At 53.1% G+C, this 16,261-nt stretch overlaps 1 protein-coding gene and 1 long non-coding RNA gene across 6 annotated transcripts in view; both read left to right on the forward strand.

The window, feature by feature from the left end:
* Positions 1–16,261, forward strand: part of LOC114589789 (uncharacterized) — an 85,242-nt gene that overhangs the window by 35,413 nt on the left and 33,568 nt on the right. Inside the window, exons 1-2 of one of the 5 annotated variants that reach the window (XM_077923181.1) lie at positions 11,936–12,166; positions 13,072–13,196. The exons of 2 other annotated variants lie outside the window; for them this stretch is intronic. The gene's annotated coding sequence lies outside the window, so the exon portion shown is untranslated. Of the gene's footprint in view, positions 1–11,554; positions 11,650–11,935; positions 12,167–13,071; positions 13,197–16,261 lie in introns of those variants that run through there. 2 more of the 5 variants (XM_077923182.1, XM_077923186.1) reach the window with 2 other exon arrangements.
* Positions 1–16,261, forward strand: part of LOC144326690 (uncharacterized) — a 94,399-nt gene that overhangs the window by 23,143 nt on the left and 54,995 nt on the right. The window lies entirely within an intron of this gene.

Below are 16,261 nucleotides of genomic sequence, written 5' to 3' on the forward strand. Positions count from 1 at the left end.
TTGCCTGAGACAGAAGCCAGGAAGGGGCAAGAGGCAATGGGAAAGGAGTTAGAATCATAGAATCATAGAATCATAGAGTTGGAAGAGACCACAAGGGCCATCGAGTCCAACCCCCTGCCAAGCAGGAAACACCATCAGAGCACTCCTGACATATGGTTGTCAAGCCTCTGCTTAAAGACCTCCAAAGACGGAGACTCCACCACACTCCTTGGCAGCAAATTCCACTGTCGAACAGCTCTTACTGTCAGGAAGTTCTTCCTAATGTTTAGGTGGAATCTTCTTTCTTGTAGTTTGGATCCATTGCTCCGTGTCCGCTTCTCTGGAGCAGCAGAAAACAGCCTTTCTCCCTCCTCTATGTGACATCCTTTTATATATTTGAACATGGCTATCATATCACCCCTTAACCTCCTCTTCTCCAGGCTAAACATGCCCAGCTCCCTTAGCCGTTCCTCATAAGGCATCATTTCCAGGCCTTTGACCATTTTGGTTGCCCTCCTCTGGACACGTTCCAGTTTGTCAGTGTCCTTCTTGAATTGTGGTGCCCAGAACTGGACACAGTACTCCAGGTGAGGTCTGACCAGAGCAGAATACAGTGGCACTATTACTTCCCTTGATCTAGATGCTATACTCCTATTGATGAGGCCCAGAATTGCATTGGCTTTTTTAGCTGCCGCGTCACACTGTTGGCTCATGTCAAGTTTGTGGTCAACCAAGACTCCTAGATCCTTTTCACATGTACTGCTCTCAAGCCAGGTGTCACCCATCTTGTATTTGTGCCTCTCATTTTTTTTGCCCAAGTGCAATACTTTACATTTCTCCCTGTTAAAATTCATCTTGTTTGTTTTGGCCCAGTTCTCTAATCTGTTAAGGTCGTTTTGAAGTGTGATCCTGTCCTCTGGGGTGTTAGCCACCCCTCCCAGTTTGGTGTCATCTGCAAATTTGATCAGGATGCCCTTGAGTCCATCATCCAAGTCGTTGATAAAGATGTTGAATAAGACCGGGCCCAAGACAGAACCCTGTGGCACCCCACTAGTCACTCTTCTCCAGGATGAAGAGGAACCATTGATGAGCACCCTTTGGGTTCGGTCAGTCAGCCAGTTACAAATCCACTGAGTGGTAGCATAATCAAGACCGCATTTTACCAGCTTCTTTACAAGAATATCATGGGGCACCTTGTCAAATGCCTTGCTGAAATCAAGGTAGACTACATCCACTGCGTTCCCTTCATCTACCAGGCTTGTAATTCTGTCAAAAAACGAGATCAGGTTAGTCTGACATGACTTATTTTTCAGAAATCCATGCTGACTATTGGTGATCACAGCATTCCTTTCTAGGTGCTCACAGACTGTTTGCTTAATGATCTGCTCCAGAATCTTCCCTGGTATTGATGTCAGACTGACTGGGCGGTAATTATTTGGGTCCTCTCTTTTCCCCTTTTTGAAAATAGGGACAACATTTGCCCTCCTCCAGTCTGCCGGGACTTCGCCTGTTCTCCAGGAATTCTCAAAGATGACTGCCAGTGGTTCTGAAATCACATCTGCCAGTTCTTTTAATACTCTTGGATGCAGTTCATCTGGCCCTGGAGACTTGAATACATCTAGACTAGCCAAGTATTCTTGTACTATCTCCTTAGTTATTCTGGGCTGTGTTTCCTCTGCTGAATCATTTGCTCCAAATTCTTCAGGTCGGGCATTGTTTTCTTTATCGGAGAAGACTGAGGCAAAGAAGGCATTGAGGAGTTCAGCCCTTTCTGTGTCCCCTGTTTGCATTTCACCATCTTCTCCTCTGAGTGACCCCACGGTTTCTTTGTTCTTCCTTTTGCTACGAACATACCCATAAAAGCCTTTTTTGTTGCTTTTAACCTCTCTAGCAAGCCTGAGTTCATTTTGTGCTTTAGCTTTTCTGACTTTGTGTCTACACGTGCTGGCTATTTGTTTGAATTCCTCTTTGGTGGTTTCCCCCCTTTTCCATTTTTTGTACACATCCTTTTTTAATCTTAACTCAGTTAAAAGTTCTTTAGATAGCCACCCTGGCTTCTTTAGGCACCTTCCATGTTTCCGTCTCATTGGTATTGCCTGAAGTTGTGCTTTTACTATCTCCCTCTTAACAAACTCCCAGCCATCTTGAACTCCCTTTCCTTTTAGTATTACTGTCCATGGGATCTCACCCAGCACTTCCCTAAGCTTTATGAAGTCGGCTTTCTTAAAGTCGAGAAATTGAGTCCTAGTATGCTTGGCTGCTCCTTTCCGCTGTATAGTAAACTTCAGAAGAGCATGATCACTCGCGCCTAATGATCCTTCCACTTCTACCCCACTAACCAGGTCATCAACATTGGTTAGGACCAGATCTAAAATGGCTGTTCCTCTTGTTGCTTCTCCCACTTTCTGGACAATGAAGTTGTCTGCAAGGGCAGTGAGGAATCTGTTTGACCTTATGCTCTTGGCTGAGTTTGACATCCAACAAATATCCGGGTAATTGAAGTCCCCCATTACTACTATCTCCCTTCCTTTTGCATGCTTGGCCATCTGTTCCAGGAAGGCATCATCTATGTCCTCCGTTTGGCTTGGGGATCTATAGTAAACTCCCACAATGAGGTCACTGTTATTCTTCTCTCCCTTAATTTTGACCCAAATGCTCTCACTTTGGCTTTGAGGTTCTAAATCTTGGATCTCTTCACAGGTATACACATCCCTGCCATATAACCTCACTGAGTTGAACTCAGTGAGGTCTTTAGATGCAAGCAGGCCGAGAGCTGTGCACAGACAGATAGACAGATGCAAGGTTTTGGCAAAGAGCTTGGTAAGAAGTTCCGGATGTCTGACTGTGCAGAGGTCAGAACGCCCATGGAGTCCAACTCTGTGAAGGGTTGTGTTTGGGGAGAGTTATACTCACAGTTTCCCTCAGGATGCGAGACGAGAGGGGGTGTGAGGAGAATCAGAACTTACAGGGTTAAACAGTTCTGAGTGACATCTCACATTCTGAGGCGTGGTTATGTTCACATACGGGAAACTTTCTTTGTGTGTGAAGCTCTTTCGTTTTTGACTGAGAGGCAAGAAGATGCCAGCCATTTCGCCGGGCTGATTTATGATGTTTTTCTACGCATTAAAGACTATAGGAGATTAGAAAGAAAGCCTGCATTCAGTCTGATTTATTACCCACACAAGGCAACAGTTTTCCTGCCGCTGCAAGGACTCTGCTAAGTAAGAGAGCCGAGGGGGCTCATGTTTTCTATCGGCATGGACAGTGACGCAGCAAGAAGCGTACTGGACGCCATCTTATCTTCATAACCCTTCCCCTCTGGCTGGATTTCCCCAGTCACTCTGGGCAGCTTCCAACAAAATATTAAAATACAGTAATGCATCAAATATTAGAATAGAATCATAGAGACCACAAGGGCCATCGAGTCCAACCCCCTGCCAAGCAGGAAACACCATCAGAGCACTCCTGACATATGGTTGTCAAGCCTCTGCTTAAAGACCTCCAAAGTAGGAGACTCCACCACACTCCTTGGCAGCAAATTCCACTGTCAAACAGCTCTTACTGTCAGGAAGTTCTTCCTAATGTTTAGGTGGAATCTTCTTTCTTGTAGTTTGGATCCATTGCTCCGTGTCCGCTTCTCTGGAGCAGCAGAAAACAACCTTGTGATCCTGTCCTCTGGGGTGTTAGCCACCCCTCCCAGTTTGGTGTCATCTGCAAATTTGATCAGGATGCCCTTGAGTCCATCATCCAAGTCGTTGATAAAGATGTTGAATAAGACCGGGCCTAAAAGCTTCCCTAAACAGGGCTGCCTTCAGATGTCTTCTTAAAGTCTGGTAGTTGTTTTTTCCTTTGACATCTGCTGGGAGGGTGTTCCACAGGGCAGGCACCAAAAAGAAAACTCCCATCTCCATGTGAAAATCATCTGTAGCAACAATAATTCATAATTTGCACTCCAGAATAAACCCAGCTGTATTTAGCATACAGTGGTGTAGTGGTTAAGAGCGGTAGATTCGTAATCTGGGGAACCGGGTTTGCGTCTCCGCTCCTCCACATGCAGCTGCTGGTTGACCTTGGGCCAGTCACACTTCTCTGAAGTCGCTCAGCCCCACTCACCTCACAGAGTGTTTGTTGTGGGGGCGGAAGGGAAAGGAGAATGTTAGCCGCTTTGAGACTCCTTCGGGTAGTGATAAAGCGGGAGGGATATCAAATCCAAACTCCTCTTCTTCTCCTCTTCAGCAAGATGACACATTCCCTTCATCTCCCTCCCTAGCCCAGCTTTCAAATCTTAACCAACTCAGACAGTGCAATATGACTCTTATAATGATCGTCTAATAATCCAAATTAGTATTTCTCCAGCTTCTTGGTCCAGTTTCTATAAAGCCTTTTAAAAACTGTTCCAACAAATCTCAGCCAAGTCACAATGGAAAATGATGGTCTCTTATGATGTTCATCCAATCCTGCTTCCTCTTCTTTCTTCTTTCCCTAATCTTTGGACTTTTTAATCCACTGGGGATGGGGAAGCAGGCATCTTAATTCCCTTTCCTCAAACGAGATCATAGCTTGCATTGTTCACCGTTTCCGGAGTTCATAAGATCCGCAGAGACGTGGGAACGTCCGAACAGTCTCTTAGCACCCTGCCAGCCCCCCCATCCGGGCCCATAACCTTCCTCGTGTTTACCTCCTTTCATATTCGCCTCGCTTCTCCCTCTTTCACCCTGACAGCATTTCCTGCAGGCAGTGAGGCCAATAGCTCTGACATCCCTGTTGGAGCCACTGTTGGTGTCACCTCAAATCGGGCAAAGAAGGTCTTCAACTCTCCCACCAAGGAAGCCGTGCTCTCTACCACTGATGTATTTCTCGATTTACCGTATTTTTCGCCCCATAAGACGCACCGGCCCATAAGACGCACCTAGTTTTTTGGGGGGGAAATAAAGGGGAAAAATTATTTCCCCCCCAGGTGCGCTGCTGTCAGGGGTTCAGGAGCAGAGGGACAGGAAAGGGAGGAAGTAGAGACCGAGGGAGAGGAATCTGAGGGAGAAGTCAGCGAGGGTAGCCATCCGAGGTCTCTAAGTCTCTCCAGTGAATCAGAGGATTCACAGAAAGGGGCTCCCGTGGTCAGAGCTAGGGGGTTGCCAGAGGGAACACCCCAGGAAGGAGGGGCCAGAGGGGACTCAGAGAGCAGCAGCTGGAAATCGGGACCAGCTTCCCCACCGGAGAGCAGTAAGGGGGAGGAGTCCCAAACATCGGCAGCAGGCAGCCTTCCGTCAGCGGAAGGACATGAGTCAGGGTTAGCCACGCCTGCATCAGAGAGCGAGGTAACGGTCAAAAGGAAGGTCAGGGGCAGCGCGCGCGCGCCAAGTTCAAATGTACAAGAGGGGGGCGCAATGGGCAGTCCGGAGAGAGAGCCGGGTCCCAAAGCCCGCCGGAGAGAAGGGGAGGAGTCCGAAGGGTCCGCTTCCGAGGCATCCAGGAAGGAAGGCACCCAGGGGGGTAGTAGGACCCAGAGGAGGGAGAAACGTAGAAGGTGGAGTAAGGCTAGAGTCTTAAGCTGGTGTACAGGGGGCGGAGACTCAGACGAGGCTTCGCTGGTCTAGGGTCTAGACGTAGAGACGCACGCTAGTGCTTGAAAATGGAAACTAAATGTCAATAAAGACTTCTGTACAGTTCTAATGGCTAGCGTTGGTCTTCTGTGAGCTGAGACCGGGAGGCAGTCTCTGACAGCTGCGCTACACCAGGAGCTTGGGGCGTGCGGAGCTCAGCGCGGCCCAAGCTTCTGCGTGCCGGCAAGGTCTCCACTAGCGTGGGAGAGCCGGGCGCCTCTCCCAGGGCTAGCGGACCCCTGCGCTAATCCAGAAGCTTGGGGCGAGCTGAGGTCAGCGCGCCCCAAGCTTCTGCGTGCCGGCAAGCAGTCTGCTAGCCCTGGGAGAGCCGCGGGGCTCTCCCAGGGCTAGCGGATCGCTGCGCTACACCAGGAGCTTGGAGCGTGCTGAGCTCAGCGCGCCCCAAGCTTCTAGGTGCACGCAAGCAGTCCGCTAGCCTTGGGAGAGCCGCGGGGCTCTCCCAGGGCTAGCGGATCGCTGCGCTACACCAGGAGCTTGGGGCGTGCTGAGCTCAGCGTGCCCCAAGCTTCTAGATGCACGCAAGCAGTCCGCTGCCGCCCCCAGCCTTGCGCACCTGGTGGGACCTCCTGCCGGGTGCGCGAGGCTTGCAGACACTCGCCCGAAGCAGGGGGAGCCCTCCCGAGGGCTCCCCGTGCTTCGGGCGACAGGCTGCTGCCCCAAGCCTCGCGCACCCGGTGGGACCTCCTGCCGGGTGCGCGAGGCTTGCAGACACTCGCCCGAAGCAGGGGGAGCCCTCCCGAGGGCTCCCCGTGCTTCGGGCGACAGGCTGCTGCCCCAAGCCTCGCGCACCCGGTGGGACCTCCTGCCGGGCGCGCGAGGCTTGCAGGCATTCGCCCCATAAGACGCACCCCGATTTCCCCTTCATTTTTGGAGGCGAAAAAGTGCGTCTTATGGGGCGAAAAATACGGTATAACCAGTCAGATGTTGAACTCCCTGCCACATTTGTCTAGGATCATGATTTCTCAGATGGTCCTCGATTTTTCCTCTGTACTCCGCTTTTGCTTTCCTGATACCCCTTGTCAGGGGTTCAGGAGCAGAGGGACAGGAAAGGGAGGAATTAGAGACCGAGGGAGAGGAATCCGAGGGAGAGGTTAGCGATGATAGCCATCCGAGGTCTCTAAGTCAGTGTTTCCCAACCGGTGTTCCGCGGCACACTAGTGTGCCGCCGGACGTTGCCTAGTGTGCCGTGGGAGGGAGGCGGGCGAGTCGGGCTAATCCTCCGACGAGCTCCACCTCCAGACCCATTGCACAAATCCTTTAACCCAGGAGGGCGGGGAGGGGGGGGAGAAAGAGAAAAAATAAAGGGTGGAAAAAAAGAAGGGGAAGAGAAAATATTTTTTTAAAAAAAAGGAAAGAGAGGGGAAAAAGCGAGGGATGGAGGAAGGGGAATAAACAGAAGGGGAGAACAATGAAGAGGGGCGGGGCTTGGCAGGCAGCAGATAACTGGGGAGGGGGGCGCGGCTGGCGGCGGCTCAAGGCAGGAAGGGAGGAGCTGCCTCGCGGAGAGTCTTGGGCTGCAGAGATTTCCCGTTCAGGAGCGCGGGAGGCCACGCTGTGGATGGGAATCTCCTCCTCCTCTTCCTCCTCCTCCTCCAGGAGAGAGGGTGGTCCGCCCCACCGAGTCGGGCCTGCTCAAGCGTGGGAGCCTATAGTTAGAGCTCAGCTCCTTTTCTTGCCTTCCCCGCCCCCCCCACGGAGCACATTTTCCTCGCCCCCCCCAACCCCCGCATGTAGAATAGAAGCCCTCCAGCCTCCACGGTGCACAAACTCTCCCCTCTGCAACGAAGCGCTTTGTTGCATATCTTTGGTGAGGTTTTTAGGCAGTCTTGGTGCACCTTAAATCAGCGCTAATTGCGCCTGGACGCAGTATTTACTTCCGAGTAGGCCCCCTTCTCCCCCCCCCCCCCGGTAGCACCTGACGTTGCTATTCGTATCATCAGGTTTGTTTGTTGATAATTTAATTGTTTTAAAAGCAGCATGCTAAAGAGCTCTCTCCCACCCCCAGACCCTTGGGCAAAACAGAAACACACACATACACACAGAGAGAGATTGAGCCCTGCAGGTTTTATGAAATGAATGGATTCTGAATGCCTGTTTCAGTGGCTTGTCCGCCTCAGGCTGCTGGGCCAGACACCTGTTACACGGTGCAGTCCATAAGCTGTGAGCGCTGCTACCTGCCGCCGAGACCACGTAACGACAGTCTTGAAAGACCTACATTGGCTCCCAGTACCTTTCCGAGCACAATTCAAAGTGTTGGTGCTGACCTTTAAAGCCCTAAGCGGTTTCGGTCCAGTATACCTGAAGTAGCGTCTCCGCCACCATCGTTCAGCCCAGACACTGAGATCCAGTGCCAAGGGCCTTCTGGCAATTCCCTCACTGTGAAAAGTGAGGTTACAGGGAACCAGGCAGAGGGCCTTCTCGGTAGTGGTGCCCGCCCTGTGGAATGCCCTCCCATCAGACATCAAAGAGATAACCATTACCTTCTATGCTGTTACTATTTTTTTATTTTTTTTTACATAAGTAAAAAGTGACCTTTCCCCATCTGGCATGGTGGTGTGCCTCGAGATTTTTTTCATGAAACAAGTGTGCCTTTGCCCAAAAAAGGTTGGGAAACACTGCTCTAAGTCTCTCCAGCGAATCAGAGGATTCACAGAAAGGGGCTCCCGTGGTCAGAGCTAGGGGGTTGCCAGAGGGAACACCCCAGGAAGGAGGGGCCAGAGGGGACTCAGAGAGCAGCAGCTGGAAATCGGGACCAGCTTCCCCACCGGAGAGCAGTAAGGGGGAGGAGTCCCAAACATCGGCAGCAGGCAGCCTTCCGTCAGCGGAAGGACATGAGTCAGGGTTAGCCATGCCTGCATCAGAGAGCGAGGAAACGGTCAAAAGGAGGGTCGGAGGCAGCGCGCGCGCGCCAAGTTCAAATGTACAAGAGGGTGGCGCAATGAGCAGCCCGGAGAGGGAGCCGGGTCCCAAAGCCCGCCGAAGAGAGGGGGAGGAGTCCGAAGGGTCCGCTTCCGAGGCGTCCAGGAAGGAAGGCACCCAGGGGGGTAGTAGGACCCAGAGGCGGAAGGAGAAACGTAGAAGGTGGAGTAAGGCTAGAGTCTTAAACTGGTGTACAGGGGGCGGAGACTCAGACGAGGCTTCGCTGGTCTAGGGTCTAGACGTAGAGACGCACGCTAGGGATTGAAAATGGGAACTAAACTTCAATAAAGACTTTGTACAGTTCTGCTGGCTAGCGTTGGTCTTCTGTGAGCTGGGACCTGGAGGCAGTCTCTGACACCCCTCTTCAAGTTCGCTCTTTTTATACCATACGGTACCCGATCCCCAGTTCTAAAAGCAGTATTTCTGGCCTTCAAGAATCTCCTAACCTCTCCCGTCATCCAGGGCTTCCTATTCGGATACAACTTAACATACCTTTCTCTGGTGCATTTCCTGTGCCGAATCTAATATAATCCAGGACTATTGATGTAGAAGTTTCTAGATCCTGATGGTCGAACATATTCCAATCGGTCTCCTGAAATCAGTCCTGCAACTGCTGAGAGGCTCCCTCAGGCCGCACCGTAACCATCCGTGTTTGTAGCTGGCCTTGTTTCCTGAGGGGTGTGTACACTGGTGTCAGAAGCAGGGACACATGATCTGAACCACCGAGGTGCGCCTCATATGCCCGTCTAATGTTCGTATAGACCTTGTCAAGAGTATTTTCTCCCCTTATTGCACACTCAATGTGCTGATGGGATTTGGGGAGTGCTGCCCTCACATCTGTGTGAGTGAAGTCCCCTGCAATAATCCGCGCTGCCTCCGGGTATCTGCTCAATTTAGCATTGATGTTTTCATGCATACTACTCATGGCCCTGCAAGCATTTGCAGAAGGTGCTATATAAGAAAGCTGCAGAGATAGTGCAGGATAGTGCGCACCCCGGAAATGATCTCTTTCAGCTTCTGCCTTCTGGAAGAAGGTACAGGGTTGTCGAGAATCCAGCTCGACATCAGTAAGAAAATCAGTAAGAAATCAGTCTCACACCAAGATGACTTGAAGAAAAAGCTTTGGCTTCAGCCGCAATGTTTATTGTGTGCAGTAAAAAATAAATCATCCTCTCTCCTCCAGCACTGCGCTTGCTCTGCCTGGTACTCAAAGGTACCAAATCAAAGGAATGTAACCTTGCTTTTGCCCACAGACAAAGAGAGTGTTATGCTACGTGAGCCAATCATTAGTCTAGCATGAGGTGGTCAGGTGCTCATCATGCTCTTAGCAATATCTCGTGCTGTAAAATCACTCTGCAATAATAAGAACTCTGCTCATGCTCTTATGTACAAGCAATCATTTTCCCACACAGGGTTATAAAGACTAGGACTAGCCGCCTGAGAAACAGTTTCTATCCAAATGCGATTTTGGTTTTAAATGCAGTGTAAGGTAGTCTCTCTGGGAGTATATTGTATTTAATTATGGGGTATCAGAGTTTTTAGGGGGCTAACCAGGTTAGGATAGCTGGGATAGCAGGATTGTTGGTTTTTGAATGTCTGATGTAGATTTTTTCAGTTTTGTTGTTCTGTATGAGACAATGACAATAAATAATATTGTATTGTATCAAGACTCATCTGGAAAGTGCTATATCATGTTCCTTTCCCCACTTGCCAGGAGTCTGAGCTCCATTTGGGGTCCCTCCTTCCGCACCCCAAGGTTCCCCTAAAGCCTTGGGGAAGGAAACTGAGGCAGGCTCTGTTTGCTTCCCAGGGCCCTTCGGGGGGGGGGGGGGTGTCTTCCTCTGGCCATGGCACCCCCAGGAAGCCTTGGAAGAAAGGCAGGAGACCCTCAGCAGAGAACAGCCAAGTCCGGGTCTTCTCCGCAATGGCTTCCTCTTCTGAGCTCCCTCTCTTTCTTGTCTGGGCTGGACTGGGAGGACCCCAGTTCAGCCAGTTCCTCAGAGATCTGGAGTGGGGGCAACTTCTGTTTAACTACCACCTGAGGGGGAGGAACAGATTTCTTGGCCCATCTGGGGAGCAAGCGAGGGCCATCCAGAAAGGGCTCCTGGGACCGCAAAAGGCCAGCAGGGGAGTCTCCAGCCTCGTCTGGGGAAGAGCCCCCCTTTCCCCTATTCCTACAGGTGGAGCCCTTCTAGTGCTGAGTCTTGGGGTGACCAAGGATGCTGCTCCGGGGGTCAAACTCCCCTGAGGGAACCCTCCACCTCTGAGGGGATAAAGCCCTTATTATTATTATTATTATTACTACTACTGTTATTCTCCTCCTCCTTTGGCCTTTCCCTCCTGGCCCCCTTCGCAGACCCCGGCGGATCCCCCAAGGCCGCTTGCCTGGCGTCTCCCAAGGGAGAGGCCTCCTCCGTGGGGCCAACATGGCGAGGAGAGAGGCTGCCCTGCGGAGGCCAAGCCATCATGGCAGGAAGGCGGCTGAGGACCAAAGGTGCCGCCCTCCTTCAGCCGGGAGGAGAGACCCCGAGAGCGTGGGACCCCCGAGGCCCACAGGGGAGCCATGGCGTCTCCGGGAAAAACAAAATGGCCTTCCCTCCTATTTCGGAAAAGGGCGGGAAACCCCTTCTCCTGGCCCTGCTGCCTCCATTCGCTCCTCCTGGGCCTGCCTGGCCATGGGGGGGGGGGAATCCAGCTGCCCCAAACAATGAGGGGGGAGAGAAACAGGAAGAGAGAAGGAGAAGCTGGGAGGGGGAGCAGCCATGAGGGAAACTCAGAGGGAAAACTCCCTCAGGAAACCGGGCGAAGGAGAGGAGGAGGAGGCCCAGGGGAATCTGAAAGGGGATTGGCCAGCTGCCCAATGGAGAGGCCTCTGATTGGTCCAGCCCGGCTCTGGGGCGGGAAATGGGTCTCCTGCCTCCATGTGGTTCTGGGAGCCCAGGAGAAACTGGTTTTCTGGCAGGAAACGCGGGGAAAGGAGGGCCGGGGTCCCTCTGGCTCTGAACTGGGAAGAGTCCCAGAGGGAGGGCCCGCCCCCCTGAGCACCATGCGCCCCCCTCCTGCCCCCCCGGGTCGCGTGTGCGTTTCCTTCCTCGCCTGGGACTCTTCCTCCTCCGTCTCTTTTCCTGGGGTGAGAAGCGGCTCCAGAAGCAGAAAAACCCGCTTGACGGGGGGGGGGTTATTTTTTGGGGGGAGCCCCCCTCCCTCCTCCCCCCCTGAGCTGGAGGGTGTTCCTTGGGGGGGTGTCTGGAGGGAGCCATTTCTGAGCCCAAGGCACCTCCCGCCACTAGGCAGCCCTTCGCCTCTTCTCCCTCCCAGCCTTTCCTTGGGATGTTGGGGGAGGGGGAGAGCCAAGGCAACCCCCCCATAGACCCCCCCTTCTCCCTTGCAGTTAGTCTGGTTGGATGTGGGCTCCTTGGGGCAGAGGGAGGGAAAGGGGGGCAGCCCCTAGAGCGCAGGCGCAGAAGCAGGAAAACTGCAGGTAGGGAGAGGGAGGGGAGGACTCGGCTTGGCAAGGGTTAAGAGGAGCAGAGCTGGATTCCTAGAGAGGACAGGAAGTGAAGGGGTGAAGGTCCCCCCTCCCCCTCCCTTCCTGCTTTCTTCTCTCTCCATTGCAAATGCTTCCTTGGTGCCCTTCCTGGACTCGGGTGAGTCTCCTCTCCCCCCCCCCGTGGGTGCCATGGGGAGAAGGGGGTCCCAGGGGGGCAGGGAGGGGGCATGGGGGTCCCTGCTCAGGTCATGCGGGGGGGGGAGACCCCCAAGTCAGGGAGCAGTGGGTCCTCCTTTGTCCTCTCTGCCAAGCCAGGGAGGGGCCAGTTTGCAGGAGGTCTGCAGCTCTGCTCTTCCTTGGGATCCAGATGCTGCCTTCCTTTTGGGGGAGGGGGCTTTGGGTCAAGGAAATAAACCCCCTTCAGAGGGAGGGAAAAGTCACCTTTGGGAACAGAGGCTGCAGCCAGAGGGGAACATTCCCATGTGGGGGGAGCACAGGGAGAAGAAAAGCCCTTCTGCATCTCCAGACCACTTCCTGTGTCCCAGATGCAACAACACATGTCTCTCCCCCAGATCTCACTCCCAAAGACAGACTCTTCCATGGTCCCCTAAGACAGATGGATGCCAACCAGCCAACATGCCCTCCCCTCCCCCTCCTGGTGCCCCTTGAAGTTGGCTTGAGGGCAGGGGGAGGGTCCACCCCACCAGATGAAGGGAGAGGAGGTCCTTCCATCTGGAAAATGGGAATGCTTGCAAAGATTTACTTGAAGATGAGTGCCGCATAGATAATAAAATATTATTTTGTGGAATTCCCCCCCTTACACAAAGATTAATACAGTGGTACGTCGGGTTAAGAACTTAATTTATTCTGGAGGTCCATTTTTAACCTGAAACTGTTCTTAACCTGAGGTACTATGTCTGGGTTAGTGGAGTCTGTAACCTGAAGCATCTGTAACCCAAGGTACCACTGTACTCATCATTTAAATAAACAACAAAATTGTTACAGAAAAGAACTGAGCAACGTGTAGAATAATATCATCTTTCTTCTCCCTTTTTCCCTTAGGGTCCAGTGTGCTTTGAGACGTAGCTGTTCCTTTCACAGAGGAGGACTGGGCTTTGCTGGATCCTGAACAGAGAGCTCTGCAGAAGGAAGTCAAGGAGGAGAATCCTGGGATCGTGGCCTCTCTGGTAAGGCTCCCTGCTGGATCATAAGATCAGTTTTGAAATTCCATGCAGATCTCTGAAGGAGAAACCTCTATTTTGAGGGAGCCCCATAGCGCCACCTGCAGCATCTGAGATGTTAATATCTGATCTGCATATCTGAGGTTGTTGATATTTCTTCCGGCAATCTTAATTCCGGCTAGGGATTCATCCAGCCCAGCTTTTCGCATGATGATCTCATCTGCTGTCAGGGGTTCAGGAGCAGAGGCGAGGGCAAGGGAGGAAACAGAGAGCGAGGGGGAGGAGGCAGGAGAAAAGATGAGTGATGACGACGACCCGAGATCTCTGAGCCTTTCCAGTGAATCAGAAGATTCACAGAAAGGAGCACCAGTGGCCAGGGCAAGGGGGGAGACTAGGGGGACACCCCAGGAAGATAGAGCCAGAGGGGACTCAGAGGGGAGCAGTTGGAAATCGGGACTAGCGTCACCGCCAGAGAGTAGGGAAGAGGAAGGGCGCCAGGGATCAAGCGCTGGCAGCTCACAACAGGGGGGAGGGCACGAGTCAGGAGTGGCCACACCTCCATCGGGGAGCGAAGAAACGGTCAGACGGAAAGTGGAAGGTTGGGCGCGCGCGCCAAGTTCAAATGCACAGGAAGGTGACGCAGTGAGCAGCCCGGAAAGGGAGCCAGGTCCTAAAGCCCGGCGCAAGGAGACAGGAGGGTCAGGGGGGTCAGCGTCAGAAGAGTCCCGGAAGGAAGAGACCCCGGGGGGCAGAGGGACCCAGAGAAGAACAGTCAGGCGGAAAAGGTGGAGTAAGGCTAGGGTATTAAGTTGGTGTACGAGGGGCGGAGATTCAGACGGAGCTTCGCCGGTCTAGCCCTTAAGACGTAGAGTTGCGCGCAGCAGCTTGAGAATGGAAACTGTAACTCAATAAAAGACTTTTACAAGTGACCGCTGGCTAGCGTAATCCTCTGTGAGCTAGGATCTGGAAGCAGCTCTGACAGTAAGCTCCGTCTCACGTTGTGGGCATCTTCAGCCTCGCGGACAGAGGAAAAGGGGGGTGCCCACGACTCAGCTCACGAACGGCAGACAGGATGACGGCCGAACAGCAGATAGGAGAACTCAGAGAAGCAGTGACACGGCTGAATGCCGAAATACTTGCATCCAGGAAGAGAGAGGAGGACGCAGCTGCCGCCTACAGGGATCTCCAGGTCAGGTTGGAAGTGCTTACGAAGCAAGGGCAACTGACACCCAAACCGGAGGGGATTGGGTTGGGGCGAAGAACAGGCGGTCTAGTCTCTCACTTCGATGGGAATTTACAACTGTACCCCAACTTTAAAGCAGATGTACAGTGTGCACTGCAACTGCTGGAAAAGGACTTTAGAGATGAGCAAGAGAAGGTGGGATTTATCATGTCCCATTTGCATGGAGACGCTAAAGCATGGCTGCGCAATTTGTGGAGAGATAAGGATCCAGCGCTCCAAACCGCGGATGCCTTTATTAAAGCGATGGATGGCTGTTTTTTATCTAGCATTGACGTGGATCTTGCCCGGAGGGAGGTGCATGGGCTGAAGCAAGGGGGGGCCAGCGTAAGACAATACCAAGCCCGCTTTTTTGCTTTAGTCAGTGCCTTGGAATGGGACAGAGATTCCGCTCCAGTCAGAGATCTCTTTTGGGAAGGCTTGAGCGGCCCAGTTAAAGACGAAATTGCCAGGGGGGAGAGACCCCGGACCACGCAGGAGGTCGTTCAGAGGGCGCTGGCGGTTGGAGTGCGGCTGGAGGAACGCCCATGGGGCAGGGACGAAGGACGTGGAGGGCGCGAACCAGCCAGGGGCTCCTCCTTCCTTCCCAGAGAAGCAGCGCGTGCGCAATCCACGCCTCCGCCAGGAGGAGGAGCGGAACCTATGGAGGTGGGAGGTGCAAGGGCTCAGTCAGCAGCCAGAGCCCTAGCACCGGCAGCAGTGAAAGCGAAGCCTCCTAGAGGGAACAGGAAGTGTTACATATGTGATGATCCACAGCATATGGCGAAAGAGTGTCCCCGGAGGCTCCACAAGCACACTGCAGCCTCAGCAATGGTAACTGCAGCAACGCAGCAAGCAGAACCACAGCAGGGAAACGACGGAGTCTGGCTGGAGGAAGAGGCACTGGGGCCCAGCCAGACGTGTCAGTGAAGCAGTCCCCAGAGATTTTACAGCCCATGGACCCCCTCCCGCCCAAACCAGTAGTAAGGCTCACCGCATCTCTCCAGCTACCCAATGGAATCACCATGGACGTGCCAATCACCATTGACTCAGGAAGCAATGCGGACTTTATAGGGCAGGACTTTGTCGACCGGCACACTATACAGTTGCTGCCTGCCACGCTGCCCCTGCAGGTTGTCACGGTGGATGGCAGGGAGCTGCTAGGGGGGCAAGTGGTGAAGCAGACGCCTCCAATGGTGATGCGACTTGGGAATCACAGGGAAATCATCAGTTTTAATGTCACTCAGCTATCGGACACGCCCATTGTATTGGGCATGAGTTGGCTGGACAAGCACAGCCCGACGCTGGCTTGGTACCAGAGGCAGCTGACCTTCGGCTCTTCCTTTTGCGCTGAACACTGCATCATGCCCCGGCAGGAAGGAGAGGAAGAGGAGTCACAGCTGCAGCTAGGCACGCTACAAGCGGTCCCCCACAAGTACGCAGAATTTTTGGAGGTTTTCTGCGAGAAGGAGGCAGACAGGCTACCCCCCCACAGACCATATGACTGCAAAATTGACCTGCTGCCAGGGGCGGCGCTGCCCAAAGGGAAGCTGTATTCCATGTCTGAGGACGAACTGCAGGAACTCAAAGAGTTCATAGATCATAATTTGGAGCGCGGTTTCATCCGAGAGTCCAAGGCAGCGGGGGGCAGTCCGGTATTCTTTGTTAAGAAGCGGGACACGCCCCAAAAAAGACTCGTAGTGGACTATCGCATTTTGAACAGTGTGACCAAGCCATCGGACTTCCCCATGCCCCGAATCGACGACCTCCTCGCAAAGGTACGGAAGGGCAGCGTGTTCACCAAGTTGGACCTGCGGGGGGCGTACAACCTCATTCGCATGCGGGAAGGAGA

The sequence above is a fragment of the Podarcis muralis genome, chromosome 2 (genome assembly GCF_964188315.1).
Source record: "Podarcis muralis chromosome 2, rPodMur119.hap1.1, whole genome shotgun sequence".
NCBI classification, from domain to species: domain Eukaryota; kingdom Metazoa; phylum Chordata; class Lepidosauria; order Squamata; family Lacertidae; genus Podarcis; species Podarcis muralis.